This window comes from Diceros bicornis, chromosome X, assembly GCF_020826845.1.
Source record: "Diceros bicornis minor isolate mBicDic1 chromosome X, mDicBic1.mat.cur, whole genome shotgun sequence".
Taxonomy (NCBI): Eukaryota; Metazoa; Chordata; class Mammalia; order Perissodactyla; family Rhinocerotidae; genus Diceros; species Diceros bicornis.
Window position 1 is genome coordinate 31,867,979 of NC_080781.1, and position 26,708 is coordinate 31,894,686.

Sequence of the window (26,708 nt, forward strand, 5' to 3'; positions counted from 1 at the left end):
CCTCAAAAGGACCTGCTTTTGCTCTCGAGCTGAAATTTCCCTTTTCCAAGTTGCCTTTTATAGAATTAATTTTTAAATGGTACCTCCTTCTGGCTCTTCTATAATTACCCATAAGAGCAAACCCTTTTGTTGTTGTTGTTTTTGGACATTTATGTTTTTGTAAAATGCCTGTTTATACCTTTTGTTCATTTTTCTCATTGCCTTAAAAATATATGTTATGGGCCGGCCCGTGGCTTAGCGGTTAAGTGCGCGCGCTCCGCTGCTGGTGGCCCGGGTTCTGATCCCAGGCGTGCACCGACGCACCGCTTCTCCCCATGCTGAGGCCGCATCCCACGTACAGCAACTAGAAGGATGTGCAGCTATGACATACAACTATCTACTGGGGCTTTGGGGGGTAAAAAAATAAATAAATAAAATTATAAAAAAAATATATATCTATGTTATGAATATTAACCCTTTTTCTGGTTAATGTGGGGCAAATCCCCCTGTTTTTTGTCTTGTTCTTGAACCTTTTAAATTCTCTTTTAATAACTGAAAGTTTTAAAATTATTATGCAGCTGAATTTGACTATCCTTTACAATTTGTGCTTTTTATATTTTAATTGAGAAATCCTTTACTAACCCCAATTTATGTAAGATAGTCTTATTTTTTTTCTATATGCTTTGTCTTGCTTTTCACAGAATGTAATCCACCGGAAATTTCTTTCCATGTACAATTTAGTGTAGAGATTCCCATTTTATTCCCTTTTTCCATATGGGTAATCTACTGCCCAGTAGCATTTAAAAATTTGCTCCTTTTCCCATGATCTACTGTGATAACACTGAAATGGAATGTTTTAATTTATGCATGGATCTAACTTTTAGACTCTTTTCTGTACAGTTGGGTCATTTATATCTGCACTTATACCACACTGTTATAAAAAGCCTCAATCTGTTGCAGGGCAAGTATCTCATTTCATTTCTTTTTAAGAGTGTTTTGATACTTTTCATATTTCATAACTCTGTTCTCTTTCATATACATCTTAGAAATAGCTTGTCAAATTGTGTGAAATATCCTATTGGGGTTTTATTTGAAATTGCTTTGAATTTATAGGTTATTTGGGGAAGTCTATATTATTGTAATTCTGAATCTTCTTATCTATGAAAACAGTGTATCGCGGCCCGTGGCTTAGCGGTTAAGTGCACGCGCTCCGCTACTGGCGGCCCAGGTTCACATCCCGGGCACGCACCGACAGTCCGCTTCTCCGGCCATGCTGACGCCGCATCCCACATACAGCAACTAGCAGGATGTGCAACTATGACATACAACTATCTACTGGGGCTTTGGGGAGAAAAAGGGAAAAAAAGGAGGAGGATTGTTAATAGATGTTAGCTCAGGGCTGGTCTTCCTCAGCAAAAAGAGGAGGATTGGCATGGATGTTAGCTCAGGGCTGATCTTCCTCACAAAAAAAAAAGAAAAAAAAAGAAAATAGTATATCTTACCATTTATCTAAGTATTCTTGTGTGTGTTTCATTGATATTTTTATAATTTTATCAATAGTTTTACTCTGATGTTCTTGGTGTGATTTTCTTTGTATCTTTCTTGCTTGAGGTCTGTAGGGGTTCTTAATCCTGTGGCTTGATATCTTGAGTCTGTTTTGAAAAATTCTAGGCAATTATCTCTTCATAGAATGAGTTTTTTAAATAAAATAAAAAATGTTGGTTTCATTTTTTAAAATGTAAATTTTTTTATTGTGGTCTCTAAAATTGTTAATTTTGTGTTATACTTGGAGGATTAAAAGAAGGTAGCACGCTAGTTGACTCTCTGGAAGGGACAGAGAGTAATCATTTATTGCCTTTATTTGAAATGGAGTTATCACCATAAAATTCCCATTTAGACACTTCATAGCCTCTTAGCATAGGTGATTTACAACTTGGACAAGAGAAGTAGAGTTTAACCCAAGGTGGCTGGAGAAAGGGAGGGGTAATGGAGGTATCTAGGGTCAGGAAGAGGCACTGCATGATCAAGTGTGTGGGAGAGGAGGGTAACCCAGATGGGAATAGGGAGGGCTGGGAGGAAGACTCAGAAGCAAGAAGGAGGAAACAGCAGAGGTCAGAAGCCTGAAGGGGGAAGGTCTTGGTTTTTAGAGGGGGGAAAATGTTTATGTTTTGGGAACAGAGGCTTCTAAAGTCGGCAAGAGAGGGAGGCAGGGGGCTGGGGAACTACTCAGGGTTAACGGTTAACATGGGAAAATGGTCAAATATTAAGTGAAAAAATACGTTAATGGATAATCCCATTTTAAAAAATAGTTGTGACTGAGTCTGTAAGTAGATATGTGAGGGTGAGTGTGTGTGTATAGACATATTTGTATAGAATTGAATGGGCATTCACGATGCTGTGAACAGGATATATATCCAGTTGTTTTTCCACCTTGACCATATCATCACTTCTGCAATGAGACTCAGCTGTTTTTCAAAAATTTAAGTTGTGGAAACATGGGAGGAGACCACAGTAAAGTGAAGGGAGTGGAAAAAAAATAAAACCACTAAAATGTTTTTTTTTTCCCCCGTATTTCCCTTCTCCTTCCTTTCCCGTATTTCTCCTCTCTTCTCTTTTGCTTTTCTGGTATGTGGCCAGTACTGGCATTAGTCCTGGTCAAGAAAGGCCCTAGTGCTGAGCCTCATATTTTGGAGGGCCCTGCCTGGGCCATCCTCATCTGCATTTCATGCCAGAGCTAAGAGTCCACAGGGACAAGGGGATGAGGCCCCCAGGTCCAGACACCCTATTATGTTTGTAGAAAATACATGAGGTATCCTAATTCCCTGAGGCTACTTCCAGGGCGAGCGAGGCCCTGTTCTCAAAGTCCTTCCTAAGGAAGGAAGAGCTGGGCTGGGCCTATTGTGTGCTCAATCTTGGGCACAAAAGGTGGCTAAGTGGTCACCGTTTACAGGATCAAGAGGTAGACAGAGCTTGGAGGTGTGGGTTCAGGTGCTCTTAGAGTTAGGTGTGAAGCATTGCATGGTGTAGGACATAGCTGGCCATGGGAAGAAGGGATCCAGGACATGGGCCAGGGGCCTCCATTTGCACTTTCGCCATAGACACTGCAAAGGTTTGTGGTGGGCATGTATGTGCCATTAGCTTTCTAGCCCAGCCCCAGAGAGTTAGAGACACCAAAGGATATATATCTAGGAAGCTACACTTTATCCCTGGAGGTAGCCCTGACCACAAAACACCCCGTGATATCTCAGAGGCTGAGGAAAGCAATACTTCAGGCCTTAGGTCTGGTTCTTCCTTTCAGTGAGCCAGCATTGCAGGCAGAATCAGAGATCCCACCACTCTACTCCATCCTAGTGTTTTAATGGGTCTCCTGGACATTTGATCTGCTTGAGTGTGGCCCCTAATCCAGTGTCCTTAACTGAGGCCCACCACACCAAAATCTACATGGCCCCAGCTGGCCACAAGCTCTTCTTCCTCCCTTTGACCTTGAGTTCTTCCCATACTCCCTCCTGAAGAAAGTATCAAATGCGATCACATAGTAGACCTCCATACTGCAGAATCCAGTGGAAACATTTTAGACATCATCTTACTTGACCTTTTGGCAGCATTTGATACGCTTGATCACTCCTTTTCCCTGATACATGTTCTTCCTTGGTCTTGAGAGATTTCCCTCTTTATGTTCACTTTATGTTCAGCTAGTATTCTCCTGGACCTTCCTCATCTTCTGTACCTCTATGTGTTGGATTTTCCAAGGCTTTAGTTTTTGGTCATTTTTTCTACACACATTCACTTCCTAGGGGATCCTATCTAGTCTTGTTTTTAAATGTCATTTTAAGTTTATGAATTCCAAATATGTATGTTCATTCCTACTCATTCCCTTGCACTCCATTTATGTATATCCAGCTGCCTGATTGGTTTTTCCACTTGAGATGTCTCATAGGCATCTCAAACTTCAGTAATATAGAGTGCTGTCCATTAGAAATATAATACTAGGCACACATATAATTGACAATTTTCTAGTAATCAAAATTAAAAAAAAAAAAAGAAACATGAAATTAACTTGAATAATATATATTTAATTCCATCTATCTAAAATATTATACTTTCCATATGGAATCAATATAAAAATTATTAGTGAGATATTTTCCATTCTTTCCTACTAAATCATTGAAATCTGGTGTGTATTTTACTCATATCATATCTCAATTCTGATTAGCCACATTTCATGTACTCAATGGCCACGTATGTGTACACGTGTGGACAACACAATTTTGGACCTTCTTTCCTTCATCTCTCTTGTCAGTTTCCTGTTGACTTGTTTCTAACCCAGGGGTTTCAGCTAATCATGGTATCCTGTCCTAGAAGGGAACTCTTGACGTAGCAAATTTGAAAGGTCACAGGGGCTATTCTGTGCCAGTACCTTTTGTCCTTCTTGAGGTGTACTCCTTGTACTTGCGTGCTGTGGAAAGGCCAAAACCTTCCCATTTTCAGCTGCTCTTTCCAGTGAGTACCTATTAGCTAGTTTACTGTTCTCTATTATAAAGTTAGTCAGATGCTGTGCCATTGCTTCTTTTTTTTCCTCATGCAAAGACCTGATACCATGCAGGTAATGTGCCTGTTTTGGTTTGTCCTCATCCACTTGAATTTTGGGATTTTAGGGGAATGTTAGTATATTCACAGTGTTGTGAAATCATCAGCTCTATCTACTGTCAGAACATTTTCACCACTGCAGAATGAAACCCGTACTCATTAAGCAGTCACTCCTCCTCCCTCCCTCCTCCAGGTCCTGGCAATCACTAATCTGCTTTCTGTCTCTATGGGTTTGCTTGTTCTAGATATTTCATATAAAGGAATCATACAGTATGTGGTCTTTTGTGTCTAACTCTTTTCACTTAGCATAATGTTTGCAGATTCATCCAAGTTTTTGCATGAATCAGTACACCATTCCTTTTTTATGGCCGAATAATATTCCATCAAATGTCTATACCACATTTTGTTTATCCATTCATCAGTGGACAGATATTTGTGTTGTTTGGACATGTGGACCTTTTAGACATTTGGACTTTTTGGCTGTTGTGAATAGTGCTGCTATGAGCAGATATGTACAAGTGTTTGTTTAAACACTTGTTTTCAGTTCTTTTGGGTATATATCCGGGAGTAGAAATGCTGGATCATATGGTAATTTTATGTTTAACTACTTGAGAAACCACCAAACTGTTTCCACAGTGGCTGCACTGTTTTATATTCCCCCAAGAAATGTTACTAGATTTCTATATTTCCTACGTCCACACCAAACTTTATTATTTTCCTTTTTTTTAATTTTATAGCCCTTCCAGTAGGTGTGAAGTGGTATTTTATTTGGTTTTGATTTGCATTTCCCTAATGACTTGAGACTTTGAGTATTTTTCATGTGCTCATTGGCCATTTGTATATCTTGTTTGGAGAAATGCCCATTCAAGTCTTTTGCCAATTTTTTAATTGGGTTTTTGTCATTTTGTTGTTGAGTTATAAGCATTCATTAGATAGTCTGGATACAAGAACCTTGTTAGATACATGATTTGCAAATAGTTTCTCCCATTCTGTGGGTTGTCCTTTCAATCTGTTAATAGTGCCCTTGATGTACAAAAGTTTTAAATTTTGATGAAGACCAATTTAATTACTTTTTCTTTTGTTGCTTGGTCCAAATGTTACGGAACCAAGTGGGCTCACCTCCTGGTGAGTTAAATAAGACTACACCAGTGGAAGTTGTCTCACAAAATAAAGTGTATTTGCAGCAAAAGGAGGCCATGAGGAATCATTTCCTAAGTCATGGCATCCCTCAACAAAGGGAAGCAGGAACTTTTATTTCTGTTGGGGAATGAATATTCAAAAGGGAGAGGGGGGTATTCGCTTGCACAGGCTCAGTTGGAGAACATGCTTCCACACAGTGAGGCCTAAGCTTCTCCTGGAGGGATCTTTGCATTAAAAATAAGGCAAAGGTCATGGGCACAGCTATTGTGGTGAGGCTTGGTCAATTTCAGGATGGCTGGTGGTTACATCTCCCTTCAGTTTCTTGCTTGGTCAGTTTCAGGATGGTTGGTGATTACATCTCTTTAACACACACAAGGAAAAGAAACAACTTGGGAAAACAGTTAATTGTTTCCAAATTGTTTCCAATTGAGGCACCTAGTCGGTGACAGAAAGACACAAAACAGCCATTAAGCAAGAACGCTACATCTTGCAAAACTATCCTTCAAAAATGAAAGAGATTGACATAACTAGAAGGAGAAATGGACAACAACAAAAGAATTTATTTTATGTTCTCTTGATAGTGGCCACCCTAATGGGTGTGAGGTGATATCTCATTGTGGTTTAGATTTGCATTTCCCTAGTGATTAATGATGTTGAGCACCTTTTCATATGCTTTTTGGCCATTTGTATATCTTCTTTGGAGAATCATCTATTCAAATCATTTTCCTGTATGCTCTGTATGCTTTCTTATAGGCAGCATATAATTTGATCATACTTTTTAAATTATACATTTTACCAATATATGCCTTTTAATTGGAAAGTTTTTTTTTTTTTTTTTTTTGTGGGGAAGATCAGCCCTGAGCTAACATCCATGCCAGTCCTCCTCTTTTTGCTGAGGAGGACTGGCCCTGAGCTAACATCCATGCCTATCTTCCTCCACTTTATGTGGGACACCGCCACAGCAGAGCCTGACAAGTGGTATATCGGTGTGCGCCCGGGATCTGAACCCGGGCCACCAGCAGCGGAGCACAGCGTGCTTAACCGCTACACCACGGGGCCGGCCCCATTTGGAAAGTTTTGAATATTGTAATGTAGTAACTATGGAAATCAGATTCTTCACCTCTCCTTAGGGTTCTTGTTGTTGCTTGCTGTAGGTTATAGTTGTTTCTTTGTTTAGTGGCTATTTTTTCAAAGCCTGTACTGTTTTTTGTGTAGTCTTTGAAGTCTATGTTGGGTTAGCTTGTGGCCAGTTAGTGTTTTGACAGAGATTTCCTTAGACACCTGGAGAAAAAAAATACAAAGAAAGAAAGAAAAGTAGGAAAGAAGAAAAAAATATTCTCCCATTCTTTGCAAATTGGCTTTTTGATGGGGCACTCCTCCAGTGCTTAGTCAGGCCATTTACAACTCTGCCTTAGCCTTCACTTTCTGCTTTCACTGAGCCTAAAGGTCAGCCAGAGTTTTGTAAAAGCTTAGTGTCTTCTCAGATGTTTTCAGAATATGCCTCCTTCCCTGGCCATGGCATGACTTTCTAGATTCTCCATTATATGTTGGAGTTTTTCAAAGATCTTGTTTTCCAAAGTAACTCTCTTCCCAGGTTTTCCTCCCAGGCTTTCAGCATATCTATTCCCCCCCCCCCCCCCCCCAGCTATTATCTTTTACCACAGACTGTTTCTACTCCTTAAGGTATCTTTCAGTGTTTTCACGGAATGCCCTCCATTTAGCTACTTTTCTACCCTGAGAGAGTTCTGAGTTAGGTGAAACAAAGGCAAGCCTGTGCTGTCATTTCTTTGGGGGTCAAAACAAACAAACAACTCCCTGAGAACAAGGTTGGCTCTGATCCCTCTGTAACCAGATACACATACCTGGAACACAGGCTCCTGTCTTCGAGACTGCTGCTGCACCAGGGGAGGAGGGTGTGGGGCAAGGCTGAGTTCACATGCCACAAAACTCTCCCACTATATTTCTGTCATCTTTTTCTTGATTCAGTATTTGTTCAGTTGCTGTAAGCGTTTGACTATTTCCAGAGTTATGATAAAGTTGCTTTTTATAGTTTTTGCTCATTTTATTTTTTTGGAGTGGTTGTGTTTCTGTGGTGGGATGGGCCCTTGAAATTTCCTATTCCACCATGTTCACTGACATCACCCTACACATATATTTGAGGGTGAGGATCACCATTCTGCCCACTATAGAGGCTATTCATGGAGAAACTGCCTAGCTCAGAGAAAGGCAAAACCCAAAAACAGTAAGACAGAAAAGCATACTAAGAAAAAATCCCACTCAAAAATTAGTTTGATGACCAAAATTCAGTTACATGATAAAATTCTTGCTAAGAATGGACTAGAAAATCAGAAAATGATGTAACTTCCAATAAAAATCATAATGGGAGAGTCTTACAAGGAATTTGAGATGTGTAAGTTTGGGATGTTCAAAGAGAAAAATAAAGGAATAATTGTCATAAATAAGCACAATAAAATTCATCAGAAATGAAACATATAGTAAAATATGAGCATAATTAAATATTGTGAAAATGAAAATTATTTTCATTTAAATAAACCTATGATCTATATCAAGAAAGATAGATGTCTCCTGCTGCTCCAACATGAGATTCTATAACACTTCTACCCTTCCGTTGAGAAGCGCTGTGGACTATATCGCTAATTTGTGTCTATGCCAGGGAAGAAGTATTTGATATTTCTTTCTGTTTATATTATAATTACATAAATCTTATAGTGTGTGTGTATGTATATGTGTGTGTGAGAGAGAGATATTGAGATTGAGAGAGTGAGGGTATAAAGTTATAAGAAGAGTCATATATTGCATATATTATGACAATAGCAATAGAACAGAGCAAGGAAGAAGAACCTCACCTCAAAAGGTGCAGTGTCGTCACATCTCGACAGGGGGTGTGAATGGGAAGAAGGGGTACCCTGTACGTTCATGTAGTGGTGTAACTGGCCAGAGGCTGTGATCATGGATTATAGAATGAGCCATACTCCATCAGTGAAGAGATAAGGGGACGGGATATGAACAGGACAAAGAAGAGGAGCACCAAAATGCCTGTGCAGGGGAGTGACTAGACAGAAGAGATCCAAAGGGCAGCCCTACAGCGTCAATGCAGTGAGGCATCTGGGCGTGGAATGTGAATAGGGCAGACAGGAGCCCCAGTCCACAGTGCAGCTGTGTAACTAAGCAGAGAAAGTGAACAGTGTGAAGAGGAGGAACTCTATGATATAAGTGAACTGGTGTTACTGGGCTGGGAATGTGACTAGGGAAAGGGAAGGACCCCATACCATCAGTCCAGTGGTGTAAATGGACAGGGCACGTGACAGGACAAAGAGGAGGAACACAGCGTCATCAGGGCAGTGGATGACGGCAGATGAAGTGAAATACGGGAAAAAGGAGCATCTCCCAAATAAAAGTGTACTGATGTGTCTGGGCAATGGATGTGAACAGGGCACCCTCAGGGCAGCGGTGTAAATGGACAGGGCACATGAACAGGGTGCAGAAGAGGAGCCCCACCTCATCAGCGCACTGACGGTACACCAGCGTGGCAGAGTGACTGGACAGAGGAGGTCTAAGTGTCACCGCGGTGCAACCCTGCATGTCAGTGCATGAGTGCTCTGGGCTGGTTTTGAGAATGGGGCGAAGAGCAGGATGCTCAAGCAATCAGTCCAGGGAGATAACCGGTCAGGGGATGCTCATTTGGCTACGAGGAGGTGCCCTGCGCCATCAATGCAGTAGAGTCACTGGACAGAGGAAGGAAAAGTGGTCATGAGGCCCAACCCTACGTCCTCAGTGCACCGAGTGTCCTGGGTTGGTTTGTGGATGCACAAAGACAGGGAGTCCTGAATAGTCATTCCCAGGGGGAAAGAGGGAGTGGGTGCAAATGTGGCAAAGAGGGGGAGTCCCCACCATCAGTCCAGTGATGTAACGGAACAGAAGATGTGAACAGGGCAGAGAGGAGGAGTCACACCGCGTCATTGCAGTGGAGTAAATGGACAGAGAAAACTAGACAGGCAAAGAATAGGATACGTGGACCATCAGTAAAGTGATGTAACTGGGTGGGATATGTGTATGGGGTAATGAAGTGATACTCCACAGTGTTCATACAGTGGTGGACCTGGACAGGGCATGTCATTATGGATTATAGGAGGAGCACTGCACCATCACATCAGTGGTGTAAATGGGCATAGAACGTGAACAGGAACAAAAGGAGGAGACCAGCTATATCAGTGAGGTGGAGTAATAGGGCAGGGGATGTGAAGCAGACAGCAGCAACCTGGCCCCATATGTGCAGTGGTGTAAATAGGCAGTGGGTGTGAATGAGGCATAGAAGAAGACCTTCACCATCAGTGGCATAATGTAACCAGTCAGGACATGGTAATGGAGCAAAGAGAAGATTCATTATCATTGCTGGGGGTAAATGAGCAGGGAAAGTTAATAAGGGAAAGATAAGAGCCCTGCTCCATCAGTACAGAGGAGTTACAGGGGAGGGGATGCAAACAGGACAAACAAGAAGGGCTCTATATCCTCAGTGATCTTGTGTAACTTGATTTGGAGTGGAAACGGGAAAGAGAGGGAGCCTTGCCTCATCAGTACATTGAAGTAACTGAGTAGGCAAAGGAATGAAAGAAATAGGAGGAACCACGCACCATTATTGCAGTGGTGTTCCAGGTCAGGGAAGGTGAATAGTGGAAGGTAGAAAATCACAGCAGGATCGGTACAGTGGTGTAAATTAACGGATGTGAGCAGGGCAAAGAGGAGGAGATCTGTGTCATCAGTGCAGGAGGGTAAGTTGGCCGGGATCAGAATGAGGCAAAGAGGGCAAACCCCACATCATTGGTGCTGGGTGTAATCAGACAGGGTGTGTGTGAGGCTTACGTGGTGGAGCCACACTCTGTTGGCGCTATTGAATAACTGGGCAGTGAACGCCAACTAGGTAAAGAGAATGAGCTCTGCACCATCAGGGTAGTGGTGTAACTGGAGAGGTGACATGACAGGACAAAAGGGAAGAGCCCTGGACCATCAATTCTGTGGGGTTACTGTGTAGCGGATGTGAATGGGATACAGAGAGAGAGCTCACACCATCAGGAAAGGGTATGTGAAAGGAGCAAAGAGGTGAAATTGGCACCTTATGTTCAGTGGAACTGTGTAACGTACAGGCAAGTGATAGCTGTGCAGTGAGGCAAATTGAGGAACACAGCACCATCAGCAAAGTGGTGTTACTTTAGAGTAGAGTTTAACATAAGAAAGAAGAAGAACTCCATACCATCGTCCCATGGTGTAACTGGGCAGGTAATGTGCGTAGGTAAAAGAGGGTAGCCGTGCACCATCAGTGTGGTGGGTGAGGTGGTCAGGGGATGTGAATGGAGCAAAGCCCAGGACCTGGTTTTGTCACTGCATGGTGTATTTGGGCAGTGGATAAGAAAATGGCAAGGACAATGAGATCCACTTCATCAGTGCCTTGGGGTAACTGGACAGAGAATGTGAACGAGGTGAATAGGAGGAGTCCCTCCTCACCAGTGCAGTGATGTAACTAAGCATCCGATACGAATGGGGCGAAAAGGAGAATCGCCAACTATCAGCACAGTTGTGTACGTGGACAGAGGATTTATCACGTCAAAGAACAGTATCGCCACACTATCAGGGTAGTGCTGTAACAGGGGATGTGAGAGGGACAAAGAGGAGGAACATGCACCCTCGCACCATTCAGCATGGTGGTGTCAGTGGAGAGGGGATGTAAAAGGGATAAAGAGAAGGATCCCTGTATCATCACAGCAGTGGTTAACTGGATAGGAAATGTGAAAAGGGTCAAGAGGGGTGACCTATCCATCTGTGCAATGGTGTAAAAAGACAGGAGATGTGAACTGGACAAAGAAAATATCCCAAAATTATCCGTGCGGGGATGTAAGTTACCAGGGATGTGAATGAGGCAAAGAGGAGGAACCCAGCATCATCAGAGCACCTACTTCTGAGTACTCCCCTGGGTGTAATTGTACAGAAAATGTGAGCCCAAAAAAGAGAGGGAACATCACACCATCGTTGTGGGTGATAACTGTGAAGGGCATATGAAATGTGTCAAAGAAAAAGAACTCTGCACTATCCAGGTAGGTGTTTTTAGGCAAGGGATGTGAATGTGGCAAATAGGAGGAGCCCTGCACGATCAAGGCTTTGAGGTGTAACTGGGCAGAAGATGTGAACTGGGAAAAGGAGAGCCTCAAAAAAGCAGTCTAGGCAGGATGGATATGGATGGAGGGTGAAGCCAGCCTAGGAGATGACTTGGCGGGAAATGCGTGGGTCTAGGTTGCAGCCAGCCTAAGGGAGGACATGGCAGGAGGTACATGGGTGAGCCAGCCTACTGGAGGACTCAACAAGGGAAACATGAGTGGATGGAGAGTCCAGGTTAGAGAGGATCTACATGAGGTGCATGGGTGGAAGTGAAGCAAGCTCAGAGGTGCAGCTGGCTGGAGGTGCATGGGTGGAGGTGGTGCATCCAGACTGGGGGAGGACTAGTCAGGATGTGGATAGTTGGAGGGCGAATCAAATCCAGGGGCAGATATTACAGAAAGTGTATAGGTGGAAGTAGCACCCAGACTAAGGGAAGGTTGACATGAGGTGCATGGGTGGAGGGATAATCTGGCTATCTTAGTCAGTTCAGGCTGCTATAACAAATTGCCACAGACTGGGTAGCTTAAACAGTAAATATTTATTTCTCACACTTCTGGAGGCTGGAAGTCCTAGATCAGGGTGCCAGCATGGTTGAGTTCTTGGCGAGTACCTTCTACATGGTTTACAGAGGGTCATCTCCTTGCTGTATCCTCAGATGGTAGAGAGAGCAAGCTAGCTTTCTGGTCTCTTCTTATAAGGACACTAATCCCATTCATGAGGCCTCCTCTGTCCTGACCTAATTACCTCCCAAAGGCCTGACCTCCAATACTATCTCAGTGGGGCTTAGATTTTAACATATGAATTTGGGGGAAGACACAAACATTCAGTCCATAACACCAGCCTAGGAGTGGATCCAGCAGGAGATGGATGAGTGGGCATGCAGCCAGCCAAGGAGAAGAATTACAGAAGGTACAACCAGGAGGAGTTTTATGCGAGCATCCAGCCTAGGGGAGGACACTGCAAGAAGTTCATGGGTAGAGGTTGCAGGCTAAAGGAGTACCTGACACAAGGTGAGTAGTTGGATTGCAGCCAGCCTAGAATAGGATGCAGCGGGGAGTGGATAGGTGGAGAGTGAAACAAGCATAGGGAAAGGTCAGACAGGAAGTGCACAAGTGGAGGGTGCAGTCAGACTAGGGGATGACTAAACATGTGGTACATGGGTGGATGAAGCATCAAGACTAGGGGGGACTTGGCAGGAGGTTCATGGGTAGATGATGCAGCCAGCGTAGAGGAGGAACTGGTAGGACATGCATGGAGATAGGGAGCATTCAGCTTAGAAAATATGTGGCTGGAGGTGCACGGGTAGAGGGAGCTGCCAGAGTATGGAGGCGGGGGGCTTGGCAGGTGGTAAATAAGTGGAGGTGGTAGTCAGGTTAGGGGAGAGCCCAATAGGAAGCTCATGAGTGGAGAGTGCCGACAGCTTAGGGAAGAATCCAGAAGGAAGTGCATGGGTGGAAAGTCCAGGCAGCCAAGGGGAGGATGTGACAGGAAGTGCACGAGTGCAGTGTGGAGCCAGCCTTGACGAGGACCCAGTGGGAATCATGAGTGGAAGGTGTGAGCAGCTTAAGGGAGGACGTGGCAGGAGGTTCACTGGAGGAGGGAGCAGCCAGGCTATGCAAGGAGTCAGGAAGGGGATGCATGGGTTCAGGTTGCATTTGGCATAGGGGAGGAGAAGACATGAAGTGGAAGGAGTATCCAGACTAGTGGAGGATCCAGCAGTATAGGCATGGGAGGAGGGAGTATACAGCAGAGGAAAACACCTGTCTTGAGGTACATGGGTGTCGGGTGCAATCAGCCTTATGGGAGGACCTGGCAGGAGATGCATTGGTGAAGGTTGCAGCAAGCCATGGAGAGGACATAGCAAGACGTGCATGGATGGAGTGAGCACCCAACCAGGGTAGGACTCGACAGAAGGTCCATGTTTGGAGGGTGCAGCTAGTCCAGTGGAGGTCCTAGCAGGAGGCGCATGGGTAGGGAGAGTATCCAGCCTAGGAGAAGAGTTAGCAGGTGGTGAAGGGATGGAGGAAGCATCCAGCCTAGGTGAGGGACTAGCAAGAGTTTCATGGGTGGAGAGGGGAAACACACTAAAGAGGGCTTGATGAGAGATGAATGGGTGGAAGGAGTATCAAGACTTGTGGAGCACATAGAAGGAAGTGCATTGGAAGAGGGAGCATCCAGTCTAGGGGAAGATCTAGAAGGAGATGCATTGGTGCAGAGTGCAGAAAGCCTAGAGGAGCTATCATTAGGAGGTGTGTGGGTGCAGGAAGCTTTCAGCCTAGGGTAGGACTCATCAGGATATGCAAGAGCAGAAGGAGAAACTGGGCTTCAGGAGGGCCCAGAAAGAAGTATGAGATTGGAGGCAGCATGTATAGTGGGAGCATCTGGCCTAGGTTAGGATGTGGCTAGAGTTATATGGGTGGATGGATAATCCAACCTAGTAGAGGACCTGGTAGAAGATGCATGCAGTGGCAGGAACATCCTACTTAGGGGAGGACAAGTCTGGCGATGCATTAGAGGGAAAGTGCAGCCACCCCACAGGAGGACACAGCAGGAAGTCATAAGTGGAGGGTGCAGACAGCCCTAGAGAGGACTTGGCAGGAGATTCCAGTGAGGAAGAAGAAACCATTCTAGGTGAGGAACAAGCAGGTGTTGCGTGAGTGGATGGTACATGCAGCTTAGGGGCAGATAAGGCAAAATGCACTTGCTAAAAGGAACATGCAGCCTACGAGGACACCCAGTTGGAGGTGAATAGGAGGGAACATCAAGGCAAAGGAGAGGATCTGGCTTGAGGTGCATTGTTGCAGGGTAAAGCCAGCCATGGTGAGGACAAAGATGGAAGTGTTTGGAGGAGGGTACATCCAGACTAGGAGAAGGCTTAGCAGGAGTTTCATGGGCAGACAGAACATCCAACTTAAGGAAGGACCTGGCAGGATGTTCATGGGTGGAGGGAGCAGCCAGCCAAGGGAAGACATAGCAGGAGAGAAATGGAGCATCCAAGCTTGGGGAGTGTCTGTCAGAAGGACCGCTGGAGGAGGGAACGTCAAATCTAAGGGATATTGCATGGATTTTAGGGTGCAGCCAGCATAAAGGCGGACATGGCAGGGGATGCGTGGCTAAAGGGAGCAATACCATTTGAGAGTATCAAGTAGGAAGTGCATGGGTGGTGGGATCACCCAGCCTGGGTTAAGATTCAGCACCATATACATGGCCCTCGAGTGAACTCAATCTATGGGAGGACTCAGGAAGAAATGAATAGGTACAGTCTGTAGCCACCTTAGGGAAGGACCTGGCGGGAAGTGCATGAGTGGTGTAGACAACATATCTAAGAGAGGAATCAGTAGGAATTGCACGGTGTAGAGTGAGACAGCTTAGGGGAGGACTCAGCGGGATGTGTGTGGCTCTGGGATAAAGCCAGCCTATTGGGAAAACTAGGCAGAAGGTGAGTAGGTGGAGTCTGTAGTGACCATAGTGAAGGACAAGGCAGGAAGCGCATGGCTGGAGAATTCAGCCAGTCTAGGGAAGGAAGAAGAAAGACGTGCTTGAGTGGAGCATGCAGCACAATCTAGGAGAGTACTCAGTGGAAGATACAGAGGAGGATACAGCCAGACTAGGGAGGAATTAGCAGGAAATGCCAGCCAAGGTAGAATCTACAGAAGGTGGATGGGTGGAGGGAGCATACAACCTATGGGAGAACCAGGTCAGAGGTGCATAGGAATAGGGAGAATTCAGCTTAGGGGAGGACTCAGCAGGGTGGGCTTGGATGGACGGAACACACAGCCTAGCAACAGACCATGCAGTCGTGGAGGGTGCAGCCAACCTAGGGGAAGCCTAGGCAGGAAGATCATGAGTAGAGCATGAAGCCAGCCTAGAGGATTACCCTGGAGAAATGCATGAATGAAAAGTGATAACTTCCTAGGGGTGGGAGTGGGGCACTTGTCAGGATGTCCTGTGTGGAGGGTATAGCCAATTTAAGGGAGGATTAGGAAGGAAGTACATAGCTGGAGAGAACATGCAGCCTTAAGGAGGACATGGCAGGAATTGCAAGGGTGGAGGGAGGATCCAGTCTCCTTAAAGACCCAGCAGGAGGTACATCAGAGGAGCATCCAGACTAGGGAAGGTTTTGGTAGGAGGTGCACAGAAGGAGAGAGAATTCAGTGTAGGGGGGGATATAGCAACAGTGCCTGAATGTAGGAAGCACCCAGGTTAGGGGAAAATTCAGCAATAGGTGTGTGGTTGGAGAGAGCAGCAAGCCTAGTGATGATCTTGGCTAGAGGTGCATGGATAAAGGAAGCATGCGGCCTAGGGGAGGACTCAGCAGAGCATGCATGTGTGGAGAGTGAAACCAGGATAGAGAAGACATGGTAGGAGATTCAGGGTTCAGCCAAGCTAGGGGTGAAGGAAGCATCTAACCTGGGAGAGGACTTGGCAAGTGGTGCATGGATGGAGGGTGCATCCATTAAATGGGATGACACAGCAGATATTCAAGAACAGGGTGCAGCCAGCCTAGAGGAAGATCTAGCCGGAGGCACATGAGTTGAAGTTGATGCCACTCTAGGGAACAACCCACAGTTGATGCATGGGTGGAGATTTCAGTGAATGTGTTGAGTTTCATAGTGGGAGGGTGCAGCAAACCTGGGGGCAGATCCAGCAAGAAATTCATGGGTAAAGGAATTATCCAGTCGAGCTAAGGATTCGGTAGGAGGTGCCTTGGTGGAGGGTACAGCCAGGCAAGGGGAAGATCTGGTAGGATGGACGTATATGGAGGTTACAGCCAGTCAAATGGAGGATCTGGAAGAAAGTACATGCTTGGAGAGCCTCTAGACCAGGGGAGGATTTGGGAAGACTTGCATGGGTGCAGCCGTCATAGGAAAGAACATGGTGGAGAGGCATGAATGCAGGGTGCAGCCAGGGTTGGAGAGGATCCAATAGGAAGTGCATGGCTACAAGGAGCATCCAGCCTAGTGGAGGACTCAGCAGGAAGTGCTTGGGTGTAAGATGAAGGGTGCAGAATTCTATGGGAGCACATAGAAGAAGGTGCATGGTTGTGGTGAATAGCCAGACTAGGGATAGACATGGCAGGAGGTGCATGGGTGCAAGCTGTAGCCATTCTGGGGGAGTACCAGTTAGAAGTGCATGGGTAGAAGGAACATAGTGCCAAGGGGAGGACCTGGCAGGAGGTACATTAGAGAGGGTGTAGCCAGCTTAATGGAATACCCAGCAGGTGGTGCATGTGTGGGTTGCAGTCCGCAAAGAGGAGAGTCAGGCAAGGAATTCATGAGTCAAGGGAGCATCCAGACTAGGGAAAGATATAGCAAGGGGTGCATTGGTACAGGGTGCAGCTAGTCTGAACGAAGACATGGCAGCAGGTGCATGTGTGAAACATGCAGCCAGCCCAGGTGAGGTATTTGTAGGAGGGTGCAGCCAGCCTCAGTAGTACTCAGCAGGAGGTGAGTGGATGGAGGGAGCATTCAGCTAATGGATGGTTCTGGAAAGAGGTGAATGGGTGAATAGTACAGTCAGCGTAGGGGAGGATCTGGCAGAAAGTGCATGGATGAAGGTTGCAGATGGTGTGGAGTTCTCCGCAGGAAGTGCATGAGTAGAAGGTGCAGCCAGCCTAGGGAAATACTGGCCAGAGGTGCATGATCGGGGTGATTAACCTGCCAAGGAAGAGACATTGCAAGAAGTGCGTGTTGGAGGGAGCATACACCTTAGGGGAAAACTTGGCAGGAGATGATGGGTAGAGGGAGAATATAGCTTAGGGGTGTACATTGTATGAAATGCATGGGTGGAGGGAGCGTCCAGCCTATGAGAGGACATAGCAGATGGTGCATGGATGGAAGGTCCAATGAGTGTATAGGAGTATCCAGCAGGTAGTGCATTGGTAGAGGGAGCATCCAGCCTAGAGAGGACTCAGCAGGAGATTCTTATGTGGAGGATCCAACCAGCCTAGTGCAGCTTCTGACAAGAAGTCTTTGGGTGGAGGGAACACCCAGCTTAGGTGAGTGCTTTGTAGTAAGTGCATGGGTGGAAGGAGCATCAAGGCTAGGGAAGGACTTTGCAGGAGGTGTGTGGTTGGGAGGTGCAGGCAAGTCCTGTGAACGTCAAGAATGAAAATAAATGCAAGAGGGGCTGGCCCGGTGGCGTAGTGGTTAAGTTCATGTGCTCCACTTCAGCAGCCCAGGGTTCACAGGTTCGGATCCCTGTCGTAGACCTGCACACCGCTTATCAAGCCATGCTGTGGTAACATCCCACATATAAAGTAGAGGAAGATGGGCACGGATGTTAGCCCAGGGCCAATCTTCCTCAGCAAAAAGAGGAGGATGGGCAACAGCTGTTAGCTCAGGGCTAGTGTTCCTCACACACACACACACACACAAATCCAAGTCCAGACATTATTAATGAAAGACTTCATTAAGAGAGATTTTTGTAATAGGGGGACCCTCAAAGCCTAGGTCAGAAACATCTCATGGAAGGAGTGGACAAGCAAAACTTGTTATATGCCGAAACAGTGGGTGTGGAGAGAGGAAGCAGGGTGGTAAACACTGCTAGGAGAGTCCCAGAAACCCAGGGAACTGCATCAAATATTGCAATTACAGGACATTCGAGGCAGAGAATGTTGTTTTTTCTTAGGCACATGAGGCTGGGGTCTGGGCCTGAGATGGAGAAACAAACGTTACAGTTCAGGAAGTTCACATAAAGAGTTTAGGGTCAAGCCAGCCGAAGGTTATGTCAAGCACAGCGTTTGATCAGAGAGACTGTCCTTGGACAACTTGAGGGTAAGGGAAGTCTGAAGTAGGGGGTGGATGAGTGAAATAGTCCTTAGGTCCAGAGTGCACTCGGTGGTGCTGTTCCTGGAGAACCAGTTGTACCTTCTGTTGGGTATGCTGCTTGACTGATAGTCACTAGATGGTTCTACTGATGAGGGATTTGATCAAGGGAATGCATTTAAGGATAAGCGGAAGGAGAAAGATTGGTGGATGGATAAGAGATTAAAGCTAGGACTTTACATTAGGAGGCAACCTTTCAAATGGATTCCAGGACATGGGTGCAAAAGCATCTCAGGTTTGTGGTATGAGGGCCGCTGTAATGATGGGATGCATTTCCTGGTTTGTAATCTGAATATTCTTAGTGATGGCACAGATGTCAGAGAGGTTCTGGGGAATATATGCACAGCAGTTACTTTTGACCACTGTGTGCGTGCTCCATGGGAAAGCCAGATCGTTTACAATGCCAGATGGTTGTGAAGGACTGCTTGTTGGAGTTCTTGTGATCCTCTGGTGTTGATGCTGGTGGTCTTGGTGAGATTGTCCATCGTTGTGATTACCTTCTGGAACAAAGCATGGAAAATATGGAAGTTTTGGTGAACTTCCCGCATGCCCCACACGGTGGTGGTCCCAGGGATAAGGGTGGTCCATACGTGATCAAAGCTCTAGTTAGGCTTTCCAAGTTTAGGCCCACCTTTTTGCTTCATTTTGGGGTGCTTCCTCAAAACCTAATAGAAAAGGAGGTCACATTTGGGGGCAGGAACCTTTCACCTGAGCTTAAGATTATAACACATTTTGTCCTTTGTTGATCTCTTAGATCATCTGGAGTCTGAAAAACCCAAATCAGAGGTAACATAAAAGTTAATATGAGAGAAAAGGCAGTCTGATTAAAGATTTAGGTAAAGGCAAAGATCAGATAAGGACCAAAAAGATTTAGCTAGATAGCAGCATCAAATTCAATTAGCAGGAAGATACCAATAAGTGCAAATATTATCTCACTGGGAGCTACCCAGGGATTATGGAAATAACTGCCCCATAGATTTACATTTTTATTTTTATTAGAACTCTTCAGATAGAGAATTGGACTATCCAATGGGGAAAGGGAAAGTCCTGAATTTGATGTTCACAGGAAGGACATTTCTACGCAAAGCACGGCTGCTTTCAGTTGGGTCAGGGTCAATTAGAGACATACAACAAGGCAGGGAGTATGTATTATGTGTGCCCACAAAGATAGTATAAATACTGGAATTTATGGAATACTAAGTAGGTGTCATTGTAGATATGCAGGCCCATGAAAGGACCCTTGCTTATGTTGTGATGAAAACATAGATTGTCTTTTTTTAAAACTACAGGAAATAAAGGTGGTTTATTCTGGAGTCTGGAGACAAAACTTAGAGAGACCTTAAGGATAATTGCCACTATGAGTACCAATTGGAAGGATGTTTTTAAACCTGAAACAGACACAGGAACTTGTGGGAAGCTGGAATCTTCCAAGGGAAAGGGAGTGTACCACCAGCAGACAGAAATGAGATGTAAGATTGCATCATAAGATTGGTGAAAATGTGCCAGAGATTTTGAGATTCTTGGAGAGCTGGAGGAACTATCAAAAGAGGAACAGCTTGGGTGAGAGGGAGGATGAGAAGACAACACAGAGAGAATCGTTATGGAAGCTGTAGTTGCAGTGGGAAGAATCAAGTGGGTAGAAAGAACGATGTTGGAGGGGCTAGAGAGGAGGAAGATGGACGGTAAAGAAGGGCAAAAATGGTGAGGATATGAAACAGACAAGGGAATTCTAGGGGTCTTGCTCCAGCATCTTGGATAAAAGCTGACTACTTCATAACGCATTCTGCTTTTTCAGCATTCTTGAGAAAGTTACCTGAATCATGATATCATCTGTTTCTGGAGATTCCCAGACGAGTGACTTTAAGGTTGCCAGTTATAGTGGATTTCCGTTCATAATACATATTATATTTTTAAGTTTGGAATTACAAATCCAGGGTTCGATTCCTTGAAGTTTGGTTGTGGTATTGGTTGTGAGAAGAACTGTCTAAGATTCTTTCCATCTAGGTTCAAGCTTAATCTTTTGGTGATGTATTTCCAAATGACTTTATCCTCTAATTAAAGACTGTGAAGGGGGTGAGAAGACATATCAGGAGGGAAGGCATGCTTAACCCATTGGTGATAAGTATGAGTATACTTTTTTTTTTTTTTTGTGAGGAAGACCAGCCCTGAGCTAACATCCATGCTAATCCTCCTCTTTTTGCTGAGGAAGACCGGCTCTGAGCTAACATCTATTGCCAATCCTCCTCCTTTTTTTTTTTTTTTCCCCAAAGCCCCAGTAGATAGTTGTTTGTCATAGTTGCACATCCTTCTAGTTGCTGTATGTGGGACGCGGCCTCAGCATGGCCGGAGAAGCCTTGCGTCAGTGCGCGCCCGGATCCGAACCCAGGCCGCCAGTAGCGGAGCGCGCGCACTTAACCACTAAGCCGTGGGGCCGGCCCAGTATGAGTATACTTAATAAGTCCTTTACAGTACTTAAGGATGTCTGACTATATTAGGTTTGAATTATCGAGTGTCCAGGTAGAATAAGAAATTCTCATGGACCGTCTAGTTATTATTTCATAAGGAGCTGTATTAATTTCCTGTGGCTACTGTAACAAATTACCACAAACTTTGTGGTTTAAAATAACAGAAGTTTATTCTCTTACAGCTCTGAAGGCCAAAAGTCTGAATCAAAGTGTCAGCAAGGCTGTGCTCTCTCCAGAGGCTATAGGGAGTATCTGTACCTTGCCGTCTCTAGCTTCTGGTGAATGCCTGGCATTTCCAGGCTTGTGGCTGCATCACTCCAATCTCTCTCTTTGTCTTCACATCACCTTGTCCTGTGAGTGTGTGTGTGTGTGTGTGTGTGTGTGTGTGTGTGTGTCTTCTCTTCTGTCTGTGAAATCTTCCTCTGCCTGTATCTTATAATCTTATCATGGCATTTAGAGCCCACTTGGATAATGTAGGATAATCTCCTTATCTCAAGATTCATACCTGCAGTGACTCTTTTTCCAAATAAAGAAACATTACAAGTTCCAGGGATTAGGACTTGATATCTTTAGGTAGCCATTATTGAACCTACTATAGGAGCCAATCAGTGTGAATTAATAGGGGAGTGATCTAAGAGTCATTAGAGTCAAAGGAAGAACATTGGGCCAGGGAAGATTTAGTTTTTTGATAATCTGACTAATTTGAGCTTAACATTTCCATTCAGACATTTAACGTTCCCTGAGAATTGGGACAGTGGAGTGTCAGTGAAAGGAATAACACCTGTTGGCTTTTCTGAATCCCTTTGCCAGTGGTATGAACTCCCCTATAACTGGAAAAGAAACATGGGATAGCCCAGATGGGGAAGACACTCTCAAAAAATACTTTAGCCACCAGGGTAGTAAGTCACTTGTCTAAAAAGGAAGGCTTCTAGCCATCCAGAAAATGGGCATACAACTGTCAATAGATATTTATAACCTTAAGAGTTACGAAGTTGGGCAAAATCCATTTGCCAGTGTATGAAGGGACAATCAGGAACATATTTTCATCCGTGTCCCACCTTCACAATCTTTTCTTGTGTTTTCGGCAGATGGGACATGTCAAGGTGATCTGTTCAACATTTGAAGTAAAATTTTCCCACCAGTGTTTAGAGAGAAGATATTGCAAGGTATTTCTCTTGTGGTGAGTCATTTTCTGAAGGTTATGAACTTGATTTTGGGTGAGGGCTTATGGAGAGACCAAGGGTGTCTTGGTGTCTCTAGAGTCCATCTAGGTGCATAAAACATCCAGCTTGTTTCCAATTAGCCTTCTCTTTATCTGGTGCTAACACTTGTTTTACCTTGAGTTCCTTAAATAAGGATTCTAGTGGGAGTTTAGCTACCATAAGACGTGGTGAGGTTTTATTAGTGGGGATGGATGTGCCTTGTTGTGCAGCTGGCTTTGTATGTTTGTCAACCAGTGTATTACACTAATATTCAGGTGTCGGATTTGAGGTATAAGCCTCAATCTTAAGAATTTCTGATCCTTAGGGTAAAAGTAAGGCTACCAGTGGACTATTTTTTATGGGAGTACCTACAGTTGTTTCAAATTCCCTATTTCCATAACATTGTAATATCATGGATAACACCAAAGGCATGCCTGCTGTCAGTGTAAATATTAACCTTTTTGTCCTACTTGGAATAAGCTTGTGTAAGAACAGTGAATTTGGCTACCTGAACTGATTTGGCTCCTGTGAAGTTTCAGCTTTCGATGGTCAAAGAAAGTCTATGATGGCATAGGCAACCAGAAATGTACCTCATTTCCTCAGAGATAGGATCTATTGACAAATAATGAAAGGCAGGGGGCTAGTAGGAGTGATTTAGAGAGATCTGGATGAGGAAGGGACAGAGACTGAGTGGCAGTTATGTAGTTGTTCGGTTGTCCATTAATAGGAAGAGATGAGAAAGTGGCAAGGTTGGAGGTTTGGCACCTATGAAAAGTAATGTGGGAAGGATATAGTGGCAAGATTTTGTAGGAAGTAAGTCTGGAAGTGGAGAAATGCTGAATGTTCTCAGTGAGGAACAGATTTTGGACATCATGAGGTGCATGAAAGTCTAGAGGGTGTCCTAAGTCATGTCAGCAGCAGCTTGAATGAGTTGGCAGCTGTGGTGACTGCTCATAGACAATTAGCCACTGAGTCTAAAGTCAGGCTAAAGTAACTGATGGGGCAATGGATTCTGTTGTACGTTGGGGCAAGCTCACCAAGGATGTGTCCTTCCTCTTCGTGTATGACTAGAGAGAAAGGCAGAGAGTAGTTAGATAGCCCTAAGTTGCAGGCAGAGACAACAGCAGTTTAAGGGTCTGGAAATCCATGTAAACGCAGGAGATTCCCAGTGAAAGGGCTCTGGAGTGTTTTTCCTTGTCATGCTATGTATTATTAGAGAGGCAATAGAAAGTAAATTTGGAACCCATACCCAACAGTGTCCAGTTAATGCCCCAAACCATAAATTCTCTTTTTGTTCCATGTAGGGGATACTCAAGAATAGTGGAGATGTGCTATGGAGATAATGCTTTGCCTTCAGGGGAAATGTAATGCCTGAGTTAATGTACCTAAGGATTGCAGAGTTGGATTTTATCCCTAGATAACTTATGACCTTTTGTGAGCAAGGCCTGAAGTAAGTATTAAGTGCCCATAATGGAATTATGAAAGTTAGAAGAGTACAACAGAAGATCATTGACATAGTAGATCAGAGTAGAATTTCTAGGAAACATAAGGTTCTTAAGATTTGCATTGAGGGCCGGCCCCGTGGCTTAGCGGTTGAGTGCGCGCACTCCTCTGCTGGTGGACTGGGTTCGATCCCGGGCGCGCACCGACGCACTGCTTCTCCGGCCATGCTGAGGCCGCGTCCCACATACAGCAACTAGAAGGATGTGCAGCTATGACATACAACTATCTACTGGGGCTTTGGGGGAAAAAAATAAATAAAATTATTAAAAAAATGATTTGCATTGAGAGTACAAGATACATAGATAGGAGCTTCAGTGACACCTTGAAGCATAATCATCCAAGTGTACCATTGATTTTGCCAAGTAAAAGAAAAAAGATTTTGAGAGTTGGAATGGAGGGGTACACGCAAAAATGCAGAGCATAGGTATAAAATAAGTGGTGTCCAGGGACTTGTTTGCTAAAATGATGTTAGGATTGGGGACCAAAGGGAATAGGTTTCATAATCCTGTTGATGTCCTGTAAATCTGGGATTAGCCTATATCCTTTTCTATTTTTTTTATAGGAAGCATAGGAATATTACAAGGTCTAGAGGTTGGTAGGAATAGTCCACTCATTAAGAGTTCCTGGTTGATAGGCTCTGGATTTAAGGGATATTGTATCACTCTTGGGAGTGGTATGGAAGGAACAGGTTCAACCTTTAAGGGTTCTACATGCAAGATTTGGCCAGTGTAAGTGGGTCCAGAGCTCCAAATGGGTTCAGAAATATGAGAAACCATTTTAGTTATTTTGGGGTTTAGAGGAGTCTTAGGAGGTTTAAGGAGTGCAAAGACAGCAGGATGATCTGTGAGAGCTGTGAGGAGGCAAAAGTGTATTAGGAAAGAATAGGGGATTTCTAAACGTAAAAGCTTCTGCACAGCAAAGAAAACCATCAACAAAATGAATAGACAACCTACTGAATGGGAGAAAATATTTGCAAATCATATATCTGATAAGGGGTTAATATCCAAAATATACAAAGAACTCATACAACTCAATAGCAAAAAACCAAACAATCCAGTCAAAAAATGGGCAGACGATTTGAATAGACATTTTTCCAAAGAAGATATACAGATGATCAACAGGTACATGAAAAGATGCTCCACATCACTGATCATCAGGGAAATGCAAATCAAAACCACAATGAGATATCACCCCCCACCTGTTAGAATGGCTATTATCAAAAAGGCAAGAAATAATAAGTGTTGGTGAAGATGTGGAGAAAAGGGAACCTTTGTGCACCATTGGTGGGAATGTAAGTTGGCGCAACCACTATGGAAAACAGTATGGAAGTTCCTGAAAAAATTAAAAATAGAACTACCATATGATCCAGCAATTCCACTTCTGGGTATTTATCTGAAGAAAATGAAAACACTAATTTGAAAACATATATGCACCCTCATGTTCATCGCAGCATTATTTATAATAGCCAAGACATGAAATCAACCTAAATGTCCATAGACAGATGAATAGGTAAAGAAGATGTGGTATATATATAAATACATGTGGATATGGATATTATGCAGTCATAAAAAGAATGAAATCTTGCAATTTGTGACAACATGGGTGAACCTTGAGGGCATTATGCTAAGTTCAATAAGTCAGATAGGAAAAGGTAAATACTGTACAATCTCACATGTGGAATCTTAAACACAAAAGGACAAAAACAAGAAAACCCAAACTCATGGATATAGAGAACAGATTGGTAGTTGCCTGAAATGGGGGGTAAGGGGAAGGTGAAATGTATGAAAGAGGTCAAAAGGTACAAATTTCCAGTTATAAAATGAATGTCATGGGGATGTAATGTACAACATGGTGACTATAGTTAATAATACTGTATTGCATATTTGAAAGTAGCTAGGAGAGTGGATCTTGAAAGTTCTTATCACGAGAAAAAAAAATTTGTAACCATGTATGGTAATAGATGTTAACGGACTTATTGTGGTGATCACTTTGCAATATATACAAATATCGAATAATTACGTTGTACACCTGAAATGAATATAACGTTATGTCAATTATACTCAATAAAAATAAGAGAGAGAGATAATTAGGAAGCAGAATGAAACAGATGTGTTGATCAATTGGCCATGGAAGATGACGGAATGGGAGGACTGAAGGAAGATACTCAGGTTTGTGGCTTGTGTCTACTCCATGGACATGAGCAAACTTTAGGGACAGAAAAAGTAACATCATATTTTTGTTTGATTCACTTATCTATAATAACTTCATCCCAATTTCTCTACACATCTTTGTTAAACTATATTCAGCAAATGTTTTTTAAATGCCAAGTATATATCTGACACTGTTCCAAGCACTGAGTCATATATAAGAGATAGAATCAAAAGGATACAAACTATTGAGAACTCACTGTTAGTGTTTCAGAAAAAATATTAGCCTTTTTTTTCCTTTCAGTTCACTAAATACGCGCAAGGAAACGGTCATGTGTCGAGTTAGACCTCAGAGGAGTATATATAAGTTAGTGATGTGGTGAGGAGAGGGAAAAGGAGAAGAACCATCTAGTGATAGGTCATAATGATTATTTTAACCTTGTATTAAGATTAAAATACAATACTACTCTACTCCTCACAGCAACTCTGTATTTATTATCTATATTTGTACAGATGAGGAAACGAGTCCTCACAGAAAATGAATAATTCACCCTCACGCACACGGCTAAAACAAATAATGCTAAGATTCAGACTGGATCATGTGCCTCACTGCAAACCAAAATTTAGGGAGATAAGTTCCCTCATTTTCTATGGAGAAACTGAGACTGACTGGTTTGTTTTATGGCCCCA

The 26,708-nt window shown here is 43.9% G+C and overlaps 1 long non-coding RNA gene across 2 annotated transcripts in view; it reads left to right on the forward strand.

Moving 5' to 3' along the window:
* The window catches only part of LOC131400853 (uncharacterized), a 38,784-nt gene that overhangs the window by 1,509 nt on the left and 10,567 nt on the right, over nucleotides 1-26,708 (forward strand). Inside the window, exon 2 of one of the 2 annotated variants that reach the window (XR_009217473.1) lies at nucleotides 22,255-22,346. This is a non-coding gene — a long non-coding RNA (uncharacterized LOC131400853). The remainder of the gene's footprint in view (nucleotides 1-22,254; nucleotides 22,347-26,708) is intronic. The other variant, XR_009217474.1, reaches the window with a different exon arrangement.